This window comes from Marmota marmota, unplaced genomic scaffold, assembly GCF_001458135.2.
Source record: "Marmota marmota marmota unplaced genomic scaffold, marMar, whole genome shotgun sequence".
NCBI classification, from domain to species: domain Eukaryota; kingdom Metazoa; phylum Chordata; class Mammalia; order Rodentia; family Sciuridae; genus Marmota; species Marmota marmota.
In genome coordinates this window covers 7,280,242-7,296,747 of record NW_025999998.1, presented here as the reverse complement: position 1 = coordinate 7,296,747, position 16,506 = coordinate 7,280,242, and positions in this window count along the sequence as shown.

Genomic DNA, 16,506 nt, shown 5'->3' with positions numbered 1-16,506 from the left:
TCATGGAATGTTAATGAAGTCCTGAAAAGGCCCTAGGCCAAAGTCCACCTCCAAGAAATGTCAATGAACAGCCCCCAGCAAAAAAGGTGCTGACTCAGAAGTCCTTCCTGACCAGATTACTTCTTTGGCCCACCTGTGTCCCACCCCTTGGTCCTTCCCACCTACATTCCATCACTGAAAGAACTATAAAAAGGGGAGACAACATCCCTTCCACCGATTCCACCTCTTGGGTCCCCTTCTTCCTCCGGGAGAAGTCTTTTCTGCTGTCCTTTAATAAACTTCTAATTTCTACTCTGACCTTGCCTCGGCGTGCTTCTTTGGTGTTATTCTTCAACATTGGGGAAGCAAGAACTCGTCACCGGTCAACAGCGGTAACAATTGGAGATCTTCTAGTTACTTAGGTTTATCTTTGACTCTTATTTTATTTATTTATGTATTTATTTTTGTGGTGTTGAGAATGCAACCAGGTCTTTGAGTAGGCTCAGTAAGAGTTCTTCCACTGAATCACACCAGGGCCCCCTCCACATTCAATTTACTTTTTAAACATCAGATCCATTTCTACAGAAGTTGAGGTCTAGAAGGTAAATTGATACCAACAAATCCCTTGGAATTTATTTAAAGATCCTTAACACGAGTTTCCTCTTCTGAAAGAGGGAAATTCCAGTTAGCTGAAGGTTTTTGTTAAAAAAGACACTAAATATTCCTTTTAAATAATGTCCTTATGGTACAAAGAAGGCCAAATTTATTTATTTATTTTTGTAATGCTGGGGATGGAACCTGGTTCTCCTGCACTGAATGCTTATAATTCTATGCTCTTCCACTCACCCAATTCTTGTCTGCATAAGACTCTAGTCAAATCTTTTAATTCAGATTATTCAAACAGGCTGCATTCCGAAAACCAAAAGAGGGTTAATTGGAAACAAGTCACTCAAGTCTATACATATGACAGCATATACTCCTCTAGGTAGCTGCTATCATATGAACTGGTACAATGCTCTCGTGTTTTCACAGGTGAGGCCAGTGTTGAATGGAGCTGCTCACTGTTCCTGGAAAGAATGGGAATGCTGTGGGATGGAGAGGAGTCAGCTGACTCATGACAGTTCAGGGGAGAGAAGCAAGTGCCAAAGCCATGTTTGGTTACCTCGCCACCAGAAAAAGGGGCACTTTCTTATGAGTAACACTTACTCCTTAATAAAACCCAAGGTGAATGCCTATCTCTTAAGGACTTTGTGGGAGGTGGACAGCAGACCTACTATGTTCTCTGAGGATTAAAACTTGCTCAGGGACTGAGTGAATTCACTCAGCTTCTCAGAGAAAGAGCAATATCAGACATGCAGAGGAAGGTTTAAAGGTTCAGTGCTTCCAAAATCATTCTCTTCAAGTTTGAGAGTGTATGCAAAAAAAAATTATACACACACACACACACACACACACACACACACTGTTCCAGAAATTTTCATCTAAGCCACTGCTCTGGGTTTTCTTCNGGGAGAGAGAAAGAGGGGGAGGGGAGGGGAGGGGAGGGGAGGGAGAGGCCAAATAGCCCTGTTGTTCCTGCTTCCCTTCTACTCAGAACCCAGCTAGCTGAATGCAAGGTCCCTTTGTGTCCAAGTGTAAACACAATTCAGAGCTTTCCCACACTGTTTTACCCATACCACCTACCTCATTCATTTTTTATTTATGTTTGTCTCTAGCTTCACTAGAGATACAAAAGCCACATCTAACCTCCATTTCCTTGTTCTTGTGTGGCAGTGATGTAAAACCAGCCTTTGGGATTCCAAAGAATTTGGAATTCAAATAGGATTGTTTCCAGAGAGAAAGGCAGAGAAAGAGATGTAAGTATGTAAGAAGAACTTTCTGTTTTCATTTGCATAGAACTTTGTTTGCATGGGAGTTTACCTGTCCAAAAACTATGAATGGAAGGTGAATACCCATGAGGGTAAATTATGCTACTGATCAATTTATCATCACTCCTCTTCTGTGAAAATGGAGCTTGCTGTTTTAAACATGTTTCCTTTGCTATTTAGTATAATATTTATTTTTTATATGAGGTCTTATTTTCAGTTCTTTTATTGAGATAAACTTGACATCAAATTTGTTATTTTAAGGTATACAGTTCTGTGATTTTTTTTTAAAGTCAAATAACAAAGTTGTACAATTGCCACTAAAAAATTGTACCATTGCCACTAAATCTATACCATGTAGATGACCCCCAAAAGAAACCTTGTAACTGTTAGCAATCACTCCTAATTGCCCTTTCCTTCCCCGACTCCCTGGGAAAATTAATCTACTTTCTATCTCTATAGATTTGCCATTTTATAAAATATGTCACTTTTTGTTGGCTCTTGCTTTTTCACTTAACACAACATTTTCAAGTTTTAGCCATGCTATAGCCTGTAATAGCACACCATTCCTTTTGTTTGGCTAAATAATATTCTGTTTTTATGAATATGTCACTTTTTGGTTATTTCATATTTTTATTCACATTTTTGTTCATTCAGTTGAGTTGTTTCCAGTTTGGTGCTATTATGAACACTGATGCTGTGAACATTCATGAACAAATTCTCCTGTAAACATTTGCATTCAGTTCTCTTGAGTTTATAACTAGGAGTGAAATTTTGGGGTCATATGATAATTCTATGTTTAACTTTTTGAAGAGCTGTTTTCCACAGCAGTTATACCATTTTACATCCCAACCAGGAATGTATGAGAGTTACTATTTAAGTCAGTTTGAGTTGCTATACAATTACCACTGACTAGATGGCTTCAAAACAAACCTTTCTTTCTTACATTTCTAGAGGCTGGGAGTCCAAGGTCAGGATGCCAGCATGGTGGGGTTCTGGTATGGGCCCTCTTTCAGGTTGCAAACCGCTGACTTCCCACATCTTCACATGGCAGAAAGAATGAAGTACAGAGAGATGCCATACGTTTTTCAGTCACCTTCTGAACTTTCTATTTTATTCCATTGGCCTATAGTATCTCACTGCCCTGTAGTATTTATCTATTCATGTGCCAATACCACATTATTTTTATTATAGGAGATATATTTTATTCTTAATGACTAGTAGTTCTAGTCCTTCCTTGTGTGTGCTATTTTTTAGTGTTTCCTAGTGATTCTTGTAAGTTTGTATTTTCATATGAATTTTAGTATCAACTTGGATATAAAAGTTGGGATACTTCATTGTTGTTTTGTTTGGAATTGTATTGAATTTATAAATTAGGGAAAACTGATTTTTTTTTTTTTTTTAGCAGGGATTGAAACCAGGGGCACTTTATCACTTAGCCACATCCCTAGCCCCTGCCCTTTAAAAAATATTTTATTTAGAGACAGGGTCTTGCTGAGTTGCTTAGAGCCTTACTGAGTTGCTGAAGTTGGCTTTGAACTCTGTGATCCTTCTGCTTCAGCCTCCTGAGACGCTGGGATTTCAGGCATGCAGCCCTGTGCCCAGCAACTGACATCTTTTACATGTTAGCATTCTCAAGAACAGGAAATCGATTTCCAATTGTTGAAGTCTGTCTCACAGGAGTATTTCAGAATGGTCCTCATGCAGGTATTGCTCACTTCTATTTAAACACATTCTTAATTATTTAATCTTTGCTGCTGTTGAAGTGGGTATTCGTTACTATTTTATATTTCATAGGGTACTACATATTATCTACAACTAGAAGTAGCTTTCCTGTTTATTTTCTCATCCTCTTTTAATTGATCTTTCTTATGTAACTGCATTTGCTAACACATTTAGTAAAATATTTAATTCTTGCCTGGATGCTGATCTCAGTGAAAATACCTCTAGAATTTTCCCACTAACTAGAATACTAACTAGACTAAGGTATACATATTTTATCATGTTGAGAAAGTATCCCTCAATTTCTACTTCCCTGAATGTTTTTATTATAAGTGGATGATAAATTTAGCCAAAAGCTTTCTTGGATCTGTAGAGATAGACACAAGATTTTTTTCCTTAGATTTATTATTAGAGCACACTGTGTAAATAAATTTCTTCATGTTGAACTAAGCTTGCATTCCTTGAATACACTTTCCTTGTTGTATTATATTATTTATCCAATTTTGCTTGCTAATATTTTGCTTGTTGCGTCCCTCAACTTTTGACATACCTGTATAAAAACTCTATTCAACAAATTTTCTTCAAATTTCTAGCTCATCTGAAATTATTTATTTAGAATTTTTTCATGAATGTGTCATGGATGACAGTTTTCTGTCATTTATTTGTATAGTCTTAGTATATGTATAAAGTTTTATATTTGCTTCATGTCAGGGATTAGAAATTGTTTCTTCTTCATTCATGGAGTAGGATAATTTGTAGAACACTGGGACAATATGATCTTTGAAGATTTGGTGGAATTCATTTATGAAACCAATGGAGTATGATAACTTTTGTGGTGAGGGCTAGTTCCTTACTATTATTTCTTTTATAGAAATGGATCTGTTCAATCTTTGTACAATAATAACGTCAAATTCAGTAATCTGGATTCCCCTAAGAAATCATACATTTCACTTAGGGTTTCAAATTTACATTTGTTTACAAATCTGCAAAGAATGTCTTATAATTGTTTTTAATTTATTCTGCTTCAATAGTTCTACCTCTCTTGTCATTTCTTAGTTGGCATGTTTTGCTTTACCTATTTCGCTAATTATTTTCTTCAGAAATTACAATTTTGGTTTGTTAATTAGATCTGTAATTTCACTCTTACTTGGGTACTTTATCTTAGCTCGAGGGGGTATGGCTGCTCCTTATGTCTGCTACCCCTTTAGTTTTTAGAGTTTTCTTCATTTCTTACTACCAAATTCCTCGTTATCTTTTTATAAATGATTCTTTACATTAAACATTTCCATTCATATCACTGTGTGGTTTCTACCTCCTGATTAGACCCTGACTGACATAATTGACGTCTCTTGGATTTGTTTCCTCCTTCTACCTGGTTGGCTACCAGGCTCCTCCAGCCTACATCGTATCATGTCTAGATTACTGCAATAGTCTTCCAACAACTTTTTGAACTCCACATCTCCTATTACAGTCCCCCACTAATCTTTCCTTCATAGTGTCCTCAGGTCACTCTATCTAGAATTCTATTAATCCATTATTCAATCAATTGAATGTTTTCTCCAATTTAAAAGCCATGAATGAGTGCACTGCTCTAAATGTGAAGTCTAACTCCTCAGCCTGGAACATAAAGCTGCTTATGCTGAAGTCCCTTAGCTCTGCAACTGTGTCTTATTTTGTTCCCTTCCTCTATCCTTTTCATTTGCACTTTAGGCACAAAAAATAATTTGAAGTTCCTTAACAATTGGGCTATTTCATTCTCTTCTTTCTCCATTGTTAAGCTGATCCTTCTACATGGAAATCTGTCTCTGTCTCCTATCTGGTGAGCATCTACTGCCTCCTCAAGATTTAAGGATATATCTTTATTTCTTTAGGTTTATCTCATCCTAGAATGGAAAATTTCCTCAAAGACAGGAACCATATCTTGTCTTGAATTTCCAAATTCTGCCCTAAAGTGGCACTAAATAAATGTATGCTCAATGCTAGATGAATGGATGAATTTTTATAAATGCATTCATTCTTGGTACAATGCTGTAAGGGTGAGAAAGTTTCAGCTATCTAAGAAACAACTAAGTCCACTAAGGGGTAAAAGGGCATTGTTTTTCTAAGACCTTTCCTGTGTCCATAAGATGACATGATGAAGGCAGAGTTTGATGTGTTGCGGCCAATCCCTGGATCCCCTTCATTATAAGTTGGACGTTCTTGTGCAAGACATTCTGAGCATGGCTCTTCTTTAATTACAAAACAGATAAAATGTCAGAGTTGTCTGTAAGACTCAGAAGGTGTACTCAGCTTGGATTTTGAAGGAAAGTAATTACTGGAATCCCTTTACAGGCATGGGAGAGATTAAGGAAACTAACAAGGAAGGTCAGGGAAAAGAACTACCAGTAAGACGCCAATACCACCTAGCTGCCAAGGAAAAAGTGGAAAAAACAGTATTCCTGAGCCTGCTGAGAACTGCAGCTGTAATGAGAGGAATATTACTCAGCCATAAAATAGACTGATGTTGACTACTGATGTCGACTTTGACAAACATTTTTTTTTGCATAAAATGTATAACATATCACTTTTTTTTTTTTGGGAGAGAGAGAGAGAATTTATTTATTTAGATAGTTTTTGGCAGACACAACATCTTTGTTTGTATGTGGTGCTGAGGATCGAACCCAGGCCACATGCATGTCAGGCGAGCGCGCTACCACTTGAGCCACATCCCCAGCCCAACATATCACTTTCATTTGCATTTTCTCTCCACCACAAATAAAAAGAGGTGTTTTGTTGTTTGTTCTTCACTTGCATTTATGACTTTTGCCAGTAAGTGGATGGATAGGTAGACTTATGCTAAGTGGAAAAAGCCAAACCCAAAAAATCAAAGGTCAGATGTTTTCTCTGATATGCGGATACTAACATACAACAAGGAGGAGGGAGGAGAAGAATAGAAGTTTAGTAAATTAGACAAAGTTGAATGAAGGAAAGGGAGGGAGACAGGTTTAGGGAAGACAGTAGAATGAATGTGATACAGCTTTGCTATGTATGTATATGAATACACCACAGTGAGTCTCTACATCATGTTCAACCACAGACTGAGATCCTAATTAGAATAAGATGTACTCCATGTTTGTATAAATATGTCAAAATATACTCTACTGTCATGTATAACTAAAAAGAACAAAAAAAGGAAAGAGAGAAAGAAAGAAAGAAAGAAAGAAAGAAAGAAAGAAAGAAAGAAAGAAAGAAAGAAAGTTACTGCTAGAACAAAGCCCAGAGCAGCAAGGTAGAAGGGACATAAACACCCCACCTCTCTCCCATCCTCTAGTCTTTTACTGGCATTTCCCTTTGGGTGAACACAATTAGAAGCCAGAGCTTAGGGAGCCTGGTGACAAACTACAGAGAGTCAGCTCCATCCTCCTCTGAGTTCAGAGCAAGGTGGAGAAGGGCAGGGGACAGCTGGGGAGATGCAAGTGAAGAACAAACAGCAAAACACCTCTTTTTATTGTTGGTGGGAGAGAAAATGCAAATGAAAGTGATATGTTATGAATTTTATGCAAAGAAATATTGTTTGCCAAAGTCAACATCAGTAGAAAGCTCTAAATACTCAATTTTTTTTTTCTAGAAGGGAAGCTTGGGACAAATATGAGATCTCTGATTGTTTGTCTCCTATTTGTGGCTGGGTGGCTCTTTCGATTAGAGTCGGGTGCTGAAGAAGCCAAATTCAGAGTTCTAGAACATGTGCACAGTTCATGTGGGCACTGATTACAGCCTAGTTTTGGTCTGGTATCTGCCATTATTACAAGGAGGCTTGAGCCCATCTGTTACCACTGCCTACTAAATAATTTGCAGCAGTGTGTGCCCTACCATAGGTATAGGTTACAAGTGAGATACTCAGGCATAAGAAACAATTTTTTTTGCAATGTTTTAAAAAAGCTTATAAGCAATTCCCAGTAATTATCCAAAGATAACCCAACCCACAACTTTCATACTTCTTAAAATAGACAGTGCTTCTAGGTGGTGTTAGAGTGTAAATCCAGGGCATTATTTGAGGAACACCCCAAAGTCCACCTCCCAAAAGAGCTTTCCCAATCCATTGCCCCAAAATTCTCATGTGAAAACCCCTGGAATTCTCACACAAGTGATCTTCCTTTGGATTATTTGCAGTCCCACCCTAAAATACACACAACTAGTTAGGATTATTACACATTTGCATGCAGCTGTATTTATCAAGTCAACTCAGTCACTTGTTCGCTCAGTCAATACAGTCAGCCCTTCCCCCATAAGTTGCACATCCACAGATTCAGTTACATATTGAAAATATTCAAAAAAATATTGCATCTGTACTGAACATGTACAGACCGTTTTCTGGTCATTAACCTCTATATACAGCACAACAACTATTTACATAGCATTTACACCAGGGTATTATAAGTAACCTAGTGATGCTTTAAAGTATATGGGAATATTTTATAGGTTATACGCAAATACTATGTCATTTTATATAATGATCTTGAGCATCCTCATATTCTGGTGTTCTGTAACCAATATGCCATGATACCAGGGGATGAGTGTATTTACCAAGAGCCTACTCTGAATTAGGCACTATGCTGGGAGCATTTGCACAAACCTAGAACAGCACAATGGCATAGGCTATTCAGAGATGGCAGACGGTTAAAGAGAACTGACAAAATGTCCATTAGAGAGGACATTTTGTCAAAATGTCTTATCAGAGAGGATTCGATACTGTGTGCCTGGTTAGCCTAATTAGGGAGTGAAGAGACCTGTGGGATTGGGGGAGAGATAAATAATGTGAGCTCAGTTTAGCTTGGCACAGAGATATGCCTGACAATAATGGCATAAATCATAATGATACTTTCAATTATTTGAACACTTATTTTGTGTCCAATAAAATGCTAATATGTTAGAGATTTCTTTATTTCTGATTCTTTCCTTCCATGAAGGGTATTGGAATACTCATTCTTTTAATGTTAAAATTGAGGTTCAGAAGGGAAGTGATTCACCCACATCCACACAGCTGATAAATGGCACAGTCAGAGTCCAAGTCTGCCTTGGGTCTGTGCTCTCTCCACTCTACAACAGCGTCCTTCTGTGGGTTTGAACTAGTAGAGCATCTTCTTCACCTCAAGTCTAGCTATTACAAAATGCTGAGATGTTACTGGCCTCTTGAAAAGAGAAAATACTAAAGGGGATTTCTCATGGTGTTGCCCTTTACTGTTTTGTTTTCTGAGAAAAAAAAAAAAAAAAAAACGAAAAAGACTCCCTAACAGATTACTCAACAAATGTTTGGTGAATGAATAGCTCTATAATTAAGCAGCTAGAAATCATGCAACATTTTAAAACACGTAAAACACAAGAAGATGTCTCAATTCCTCCCCAAGAGTCATTTCCCATTAAATCCCAATTTTCCACTTGATGAACTGCAGACCCTCCCAATATCAACAAAGATTAGGCAGCGTCTCCTTGCCAGGCGGAGGCTTTCCCTTGCTTGCTGTCAAGAAGCAAACTATAACAAATTGGGGTTGGACCAAATCAAGGACCCATAAATGAGTAACTTTGCTCAATGACCTTCTGGCTTTCTTGGCTTGGCACATTCCATGGAGAAATAAAACAAGGCAGAGAAGATGACCCAAGAGTTTCAGGAAGTCCTACCCCCTTTCTTGGAATTTATCAACTGGGTTTGTTCCCATGGACGGCCTGGCTTTCTTTTAATTGCACATTGTCAGGCTTAGAGCCATGAATTTCCATGGGACAGATGGGCCCACAGCCAAATGTTTGTCTCTTCATCTGACTTAACAAAAATCACCCAAGACTGTGCCCACTCAGACCACAATGGGCAAGGAACAGAGACCTAGGTCAGCTGCTTCTGGAGATGTGGCTGATCCCAGCCCTACTGTTTCCAGGACATGGCTGATGTAACTCAGTAGCAAATGTCTACACGGCCTGAAAGTGATAGAAAAAAGGGGACACAGTTTTCCCCAACAAAAACTAGGAAGCCCAAAGCAGATTCCACCTCATGGAAACAAACCTTGCTGAGACACCATTTCCACTGCAACTCTGTGAAAGACATCAAATAGAACTGGGGGAACAGAACCCAACCCCTCCCCATGATTTCTACAAACTAGGTACATCTTGGTGAACATACTTTGGTTCTTGCTCCATCACGGGTAGGAAAAATAAAGAAGTCAGGGTATTCCTACCCAAACCACTTGCCTCACCTGACTTCTGCCTGCATTTCCACAGTGGAGGGATGGCTGAGCATCCTCCTTGAGGCTGATTTCTGTCAGTCAGGCCCACTGTGGTTCAATTTCTATCCAATGGCCCTGGCTCCTGGGCTGCAGTATCACCACCTCCTCTTTTTGTCCTTCTGGCCCTACAAATGGCGAGTACTTAGGTGCTTCCTATTATTACTGATGTCTGGATTGCCTGTCTTATTTGGTTTCTCTGTTCCTCCATCATCTGTGAAACCAATTCTGTTAATAAATTCAATCTGTTGTCAATTGTTGACGTGATTCCTGTTTTTCCAATTAGACCTTGACTGATAACATATATATTCTTCCTCTTGTTGAAAGGGCCCCAGCCAGGAAGGCAAGACATCAAACAAAAGCTTAATCTTCTATCTCTCATGTCAATATGTTCCCCCTTCACCTGGCTGACAGCTAGTCTGTGGGTTCACATCAATTGTGTGAGAAATTAGAACTGCATTTAGAGGTCTCTCAAAGAATACCTGCTGGGCAAATGAGTGTCCAGAATGTTATCATCTCTTTCCTGTTCAGATGATGGATGCAAGGACACACAGAATCCAAGATGTCACAACACACTGGAGTTTCTGGACAGGAAAGAGATGCTACTATGTTGGGCTGATGAAGGGTGTCTCCATTGACTCTGTTACTAGGTGTAATGGTGGAGCTTAGTATGACATAAAATATTTTATAAATAAAAGTTACCTTGGACACATATGCTATAGTTTGCATTTGGTTTGTCCCTTCAGATTTATGCAGAAGTTTAATCTCCAAAATTATAAGTTAATGGTACCAAGAGAATGAAAACTTAATCCAACTATAGTGTTTAGGGTGGGATCTTTGGGAAGTGGTTAGACAAGACCATTAGGATGGAGTCCTGTGACTGGATCTTGCTTATTTTATTAGAGGAGGAGAGAGGCACATATGTATACGTGTATATTCCCTGTCTCTTGCCATCTGATGATTTGTACCACCTGCAGACTCTGCCAGCAAAAAGTCATCACCAGATGAGCCCCCATAGATTGTGTAAGTCTGGAATACTGAGTCACGACAAACTTTTTCTTCTTTATGTAGTCTGCCTCAGGTATTTCATTAAAGTAACAGAAATGGACTAATACAACATGTTAGACCACTATTTCAATGAATGACAGAAACCCAACCAAATTAATTTAACTATAAAAAGAATTAATGTCTCACAAGATTGAAAAGTTAAGAGATAATCCAAACCTTAGACACAGCTGGGTCTGAAAGTTCAAACACTGCCTTCAGGAATCTGCTACTTCTCTCTCCACCTGACTTGCTTTCCTTTGTGTTGCATTTATTCTCAAACTCTTCCTCATGACTGCTGAAAGGCCTCTGATAGCTCCAGGTTACATAGGATTGTAATATCATTGGTCTCAGAAATACAAACATTCTCTCTCTCTCTCTCTCTCTCTCTCTGAGTGTGTGTGTGTGACTATAAGAAAAAACTCTGCTGGCCCTGCCTAGATTTTGTAGACACCTCTGAACCAATTAGTGTGTCATGGACTGCAGGCTCTGGGAGGTCATGCCAAATGAAGTACCCAAGTCCTCAGCCAAAACCATAGGAGGAGAAAAGAGAATCCCTCAACTGAAGAAAAGGGAAATGTGGGCCAGTGACAAATGTTGTGTAACACCGCCACAAACAAAAAGAAAGTATCAGCTTTGAATTAGACGACTTGAAATTGAATTCTAATTCCATCATCAATTCGCTGTGGAAAGCCTAGGCAACGAATTTCTTCTCTCTCAGCCTTGATTTCCTCACTTGTAAAATGTGTGTACCTGGCCTTGGAACAGTACTGTGTAAGCCTTTTTAACTACAAAACTCTCTATGCAAGTAAATACTTATGCAAAACAGATAAAACCTTACCAAAGCTGGTTGGAGAGGTGACAGAGGGCTGGGAGTCCCCCTTGTTGGGGTTTCTTGTGACACTTATCCCCCTGATGGGACTCCTCGAAACTCCTGGGATCCTTGGAGCACTGTTTGAGAAACCTTGAAGTAGCTGATCTCCAGGGCCTCTTCCAGATTGAACTTTGGGGAATTCTGTGTAGATTGTCCAACCCTCTTTAATCTAATATTTCTCACTTTCCCTCTATTTATTTTTGGGCCCAAATCATGGACTTTGGCTATGTGTGAGAGGCCACTTAGGAAAAATAATCATTTATTCAAATACCCTGCCAATTTACTTTGGCCTATTTGGAGCTTGTTTTTCCTGACGAGGAGGGAATAAATTTCCCAAACCCACTTTCAAGTTGGGACTAGAAAAGGTGAGTGTACAAGTGAGGAAAAGCAGGCAACGGAAGTTGCCAACGCTGAGCTGAGCTGGAGGCTGTGAATTCAAACAACCTCCTATTTCCCCCTCTTGGCACCGAAGGCCAACTGCACGCTCTGGAACGGATGGAAGAGGGGATGCTGTGGGTTTTGGCTTCTCAGCTTGTGAAAACTTGCTCTTGGGGAGACACCTTTAGCTCCAACATGAATGTCTTTGATTGCGATACAGCATCGGGAAGAGGAGGGAAGGAGGCAGGAGACTGGGCCTTCCTACAGCCAGAGGTAAGGTGAAGGAGGATTCTTTGATACAAGCTGCACCACGAGTGAGAAATTGGTTCCAAGGTGATTTTGAAGGAGGCCGGGACCTTTGGTTTTCTTTTTCATATGATTATTTATTCAGAAAATATTCAGATAGAGGTTAAGAAGTGTCAGACACTCTTTGGTAAATAATAGTGGTCTCTGGCCTATGAGACCTTAGAATCAAATTGTAGAGACAGGCGAGACCATGCATCAGGCATGTGGGAAGGCCAGCATTCAGCTGGTGCACCCAGGCTGGCTGGTGACTCATGGTGTCTATTCTGATTGGCTGGTTCTAGGCTGTACTAACTCTTCAACATTTTAATATCATCCCTGCTCTGCGATGTGAGAGAAGTACCACCAGATATATGTTCTACTCTACAGTAGCACTACAAAGAAGGAAAATGCCTGGGGGAGCTAAATAAGGTTTTATGAGAGATGGCAGCATTGGGTCTGTGTCCTAAAAGAAAAGTAGGACATCACCAAAGGGTAGAAGAGAAGGGAAGGGACATTGTAGAGGACAGGAGAGCAGGACCATGCTCTACGGCTTGGATATGCACACAGAGGTTGGGAAGAGAAACATGTGGCTTGGTGCCCATGGATGAATCGGAAGTGGACTGTGATAGGCCTGTAAGTTCTTCTTAAAATCCTGGTCTTGGTCACATAAGCAGTTGGGAGCCATTGAGAGCTGAGTGAAATATACAAGTTGACATTTGAGCAGATTCCCTAAGCACAGGGATATGAGTGAAGCACAGGGAAAGACAATAGGAAGGCCAGTCTAACCCACCCCGTGCCTATATACCTAACAGTTGGTACAATTTCCTTTCTAATCAAATCCAACATTTATTGAACGTTTACTCTGGGCCCAGCCTTTTCAAAATGCTCCCTGTCCTGAAATTCTCAGCACATTCCTAGCTCTACTCACTGACCCCCAGTTAAAGATGAGAAGACTGAGGCTTTAAGAAGCAGCAACATCATGATCCATTGGGAGACAGGATTAGGAGAGGCTGGTATGGAAGAAGGGACCTTTAGCAAATGTCCACTATGTGGCTGACTCCATGGAATGAGCTTGACAGCTAATTTTCACAAAACAGTCTGCACCTTGGTTGATGGCAGTTGCACTTTTCCTGTTACTCAGGCCAAAATTTTTGGAGTCATTTCTCTCTCTCACACCTCACATTCAATCCATCAAGACATCATGTTAGCACTCAGTGTTCAAAATGTATCCAGAATGTAACCAAGTTTCTCCCTACCCTACTGCCAGGTTGGCTCATCTCATCTTTATTTCTTCCCTGGATTCTAGTCTTAGTCTTGAAAGAGGTATCTTGCATCTCTCCTGCCCCCTATAGACTGTCCTCCACACAGCAACCTGTGCAATTCAGCTCTGATTACATAAAATCACTCCTCAAAATTCTGTACTCCCCAAGTCAATAAAGTCAATGTTCTTGATTTGCCTCTCATGACCAAGTTAAGCCCACTTCTCCATTACCTCCCAACCTCCTCTCTTACTCCTTACCCCATTGTTCACTCCACTCTGGCCACACAGTCCTCCTGCCTCTTCCTCAAACTCACTAGCAGTGCTCCTACCTCAGGACCTTTGATCTAGCTCCTCCCTGTACCTGGAACTTTCATTCTACCTCTATATATCTTCTCAGGTTAGCCTCTCATTCTCAGATCTTTTCTCTTGAAGATAATGCTCACTATCCTACTTAATATTGAAACCTGGTCCCCCACAATTGTGAAGCAAATTACCACTTTCTAATATAGTATACATTTTCTTATGCATATGGTTATTGTCTTTTCTTGCTAGAATGTAAGTTCAATGAGAGCAAATATCCTGTCTGATTCATTGACAAATTCAAAGTGGCCAGATCTGTGCTGGGTATTTAGTAGACACTCCATACATGCCTATTGAATGGCAGGAGATGGGGCTTTAGTAGATTTTCCAAATAAGTGGTAGAACCGGCATTTGAACTTAGATGTGCCAATGACAAATCCTAGCTTTTGCCATCACACATGAGTGAGAAAGGAAAACCAGATGAACTCCTGATGGATAATAGCACTGACAGTGGGATTTTACACCAGTCATGCTAATACCAAACATTATGGCGGTGGCTGCAGCAAAGGAGAAAGTGAGCTTTCCTTGCTCAGTTTTGTTGCTGTGGGTTATTTTTAATTTTAAATAATAAGATTCATGACTGGAAAAGACATCTTTCGTGTGTGTATGTGTGTGGTGTATGTGTGTGTGTGTGTGTGTGTGTGTGTGTGTTAGAGGCGTTGGCCTTCATCCTAGAGCCTTACCTCATTTAGCAGGCATTTAACAGAAGCAGCATTGTTGAATACCAACTAATTATTTGGCAACAGAGGAAAAGACTGAGAAACGGATGGGTACAGAGAGCACCTGACAGGATGAAATGTTAGTTATTCACAAGCATCTTTCAGAAGGAGGAGTAGCCAACAAAGGCTGCACTAGGAGCTCCTTGTAGGAACTACTAATTTCCTATCAAGTTCTTGAATCTGGGAGGTGAGGCTGAATTTGCAGGAAAGAGTCCCCAGAATTAACCAGGGTTGCTTGGACTCCCCTGGATTTATGGCCTGGAGCCTGGGACCTGGGAAGGGGTTAGCTGTTTATCTACATGTTAGCACTCAGTGTTCAAAATGTATCCAGAATGTAACCAAGTTATATTAATCAGGCTTTTCCTGATTAATACTGAGGATTGCCCCTGAGTGTCGAGAGAATGCAGTGGCCACAGGAACACTGTCTAGAGGAAAAGTTGGGTTGGGAGGGATCGGGGGTCAAATAGAAGAGTCAAGACCAGTCCTCCTCCTGGCAATGCAGTTAGGATTTTTCCTTAACTTTATACTTGCTCTAAGTGTGCAGACCCAGATGTGGCTTGGTGAAGAGTGCTTTGCTAAGACACATAGGCTCTCCCGCATGGTTTCTTTGAGCCTTACCTTCTAGTTGCAGTGATATGTTAAGTGAGTAGGACCACCAAGCACTCGGTGCTCAAAGGACTTTCCTCCTTCTTCCTACCAAATCACTGTCATCATTATAAGATAGGATGCTATGGATCAGCTCCCACTACAACAGAAAAAAAATTATTTTGCACAGATGTCCAATGATTTCCCTTCCCCCAAACTTTCTAACTTACTAGACTGCCAACCATCAAAGATGATATCAAAATGTGATCATCTGTGGAATTAATTTTTTTTTTCTAAAATAGCTGCTTTACAATGGTTTCTTCTACAAAAGAAACATCCCTGCACTTTTACCCCCAGTTCACTTGTGTTGGTGTGCAGAAAACCACAGGTGTTCATTAAGTCCCAGTGCAGTTTTTGTTTCCACATTTGACAAAGGCCATATTTGACTTACTGCATGCACCATTTAAAATTTGCATCCTGTGTCATAAAACAGTCCTTATGAGATACCTTCCTGGTCTTACTAGTGCCTTTTCAAATTTCTTAATTATAAATGCTAATCTTGTCTGTTCCACAGTTTATGTTGGCTTTGGACACCCTCCGTGCTGGCAGTTCTCCAGCTGCAGTTGGCATCTGAAACCCCTGCAGAGCTGGTTCAAGAATAGATTGCTGGGTCCCACCTCAGAGTTTTTGGTTCAAGAGGTCTGGGACAGATCTCAAAATTTCCCTATGTTCATATATGAATACACCACCAGTGAAACTCCACCACATGTACAACCACAAGAATGAGGTCCTAATTAGAAAAAGTTATACTCCATTATACGTATAGTATGTCAGAACATGCTCTAGTGTCATGTAGATCTAAAAAGGACAAACAATTTATTTATTTATTTATTTTTACAAAAGTTTGCACTTCTGATAAGTTCCCAGATAATATGTGTGCTGTTGGCTCTGGGGTCTCACTTTGTGAATTTCTGTTCTATGCTCTATACTTTTCTTCTTGAAGAAAAAAAAAGTTCATTTAGAACTGAATTCAGCTGGAGTTAGCAAATTCAATGGCCTTGAGGTCAAACGGCTGTAGGAGGGTAACTGGGAGGGAAGGGAGATCAGGGCTTAGAGATGCATGTGGACGTAGCTCATGTTTCTCATGGTTCTATGTAAACTTCTTCATGGAGAAAGAACCCAAAGA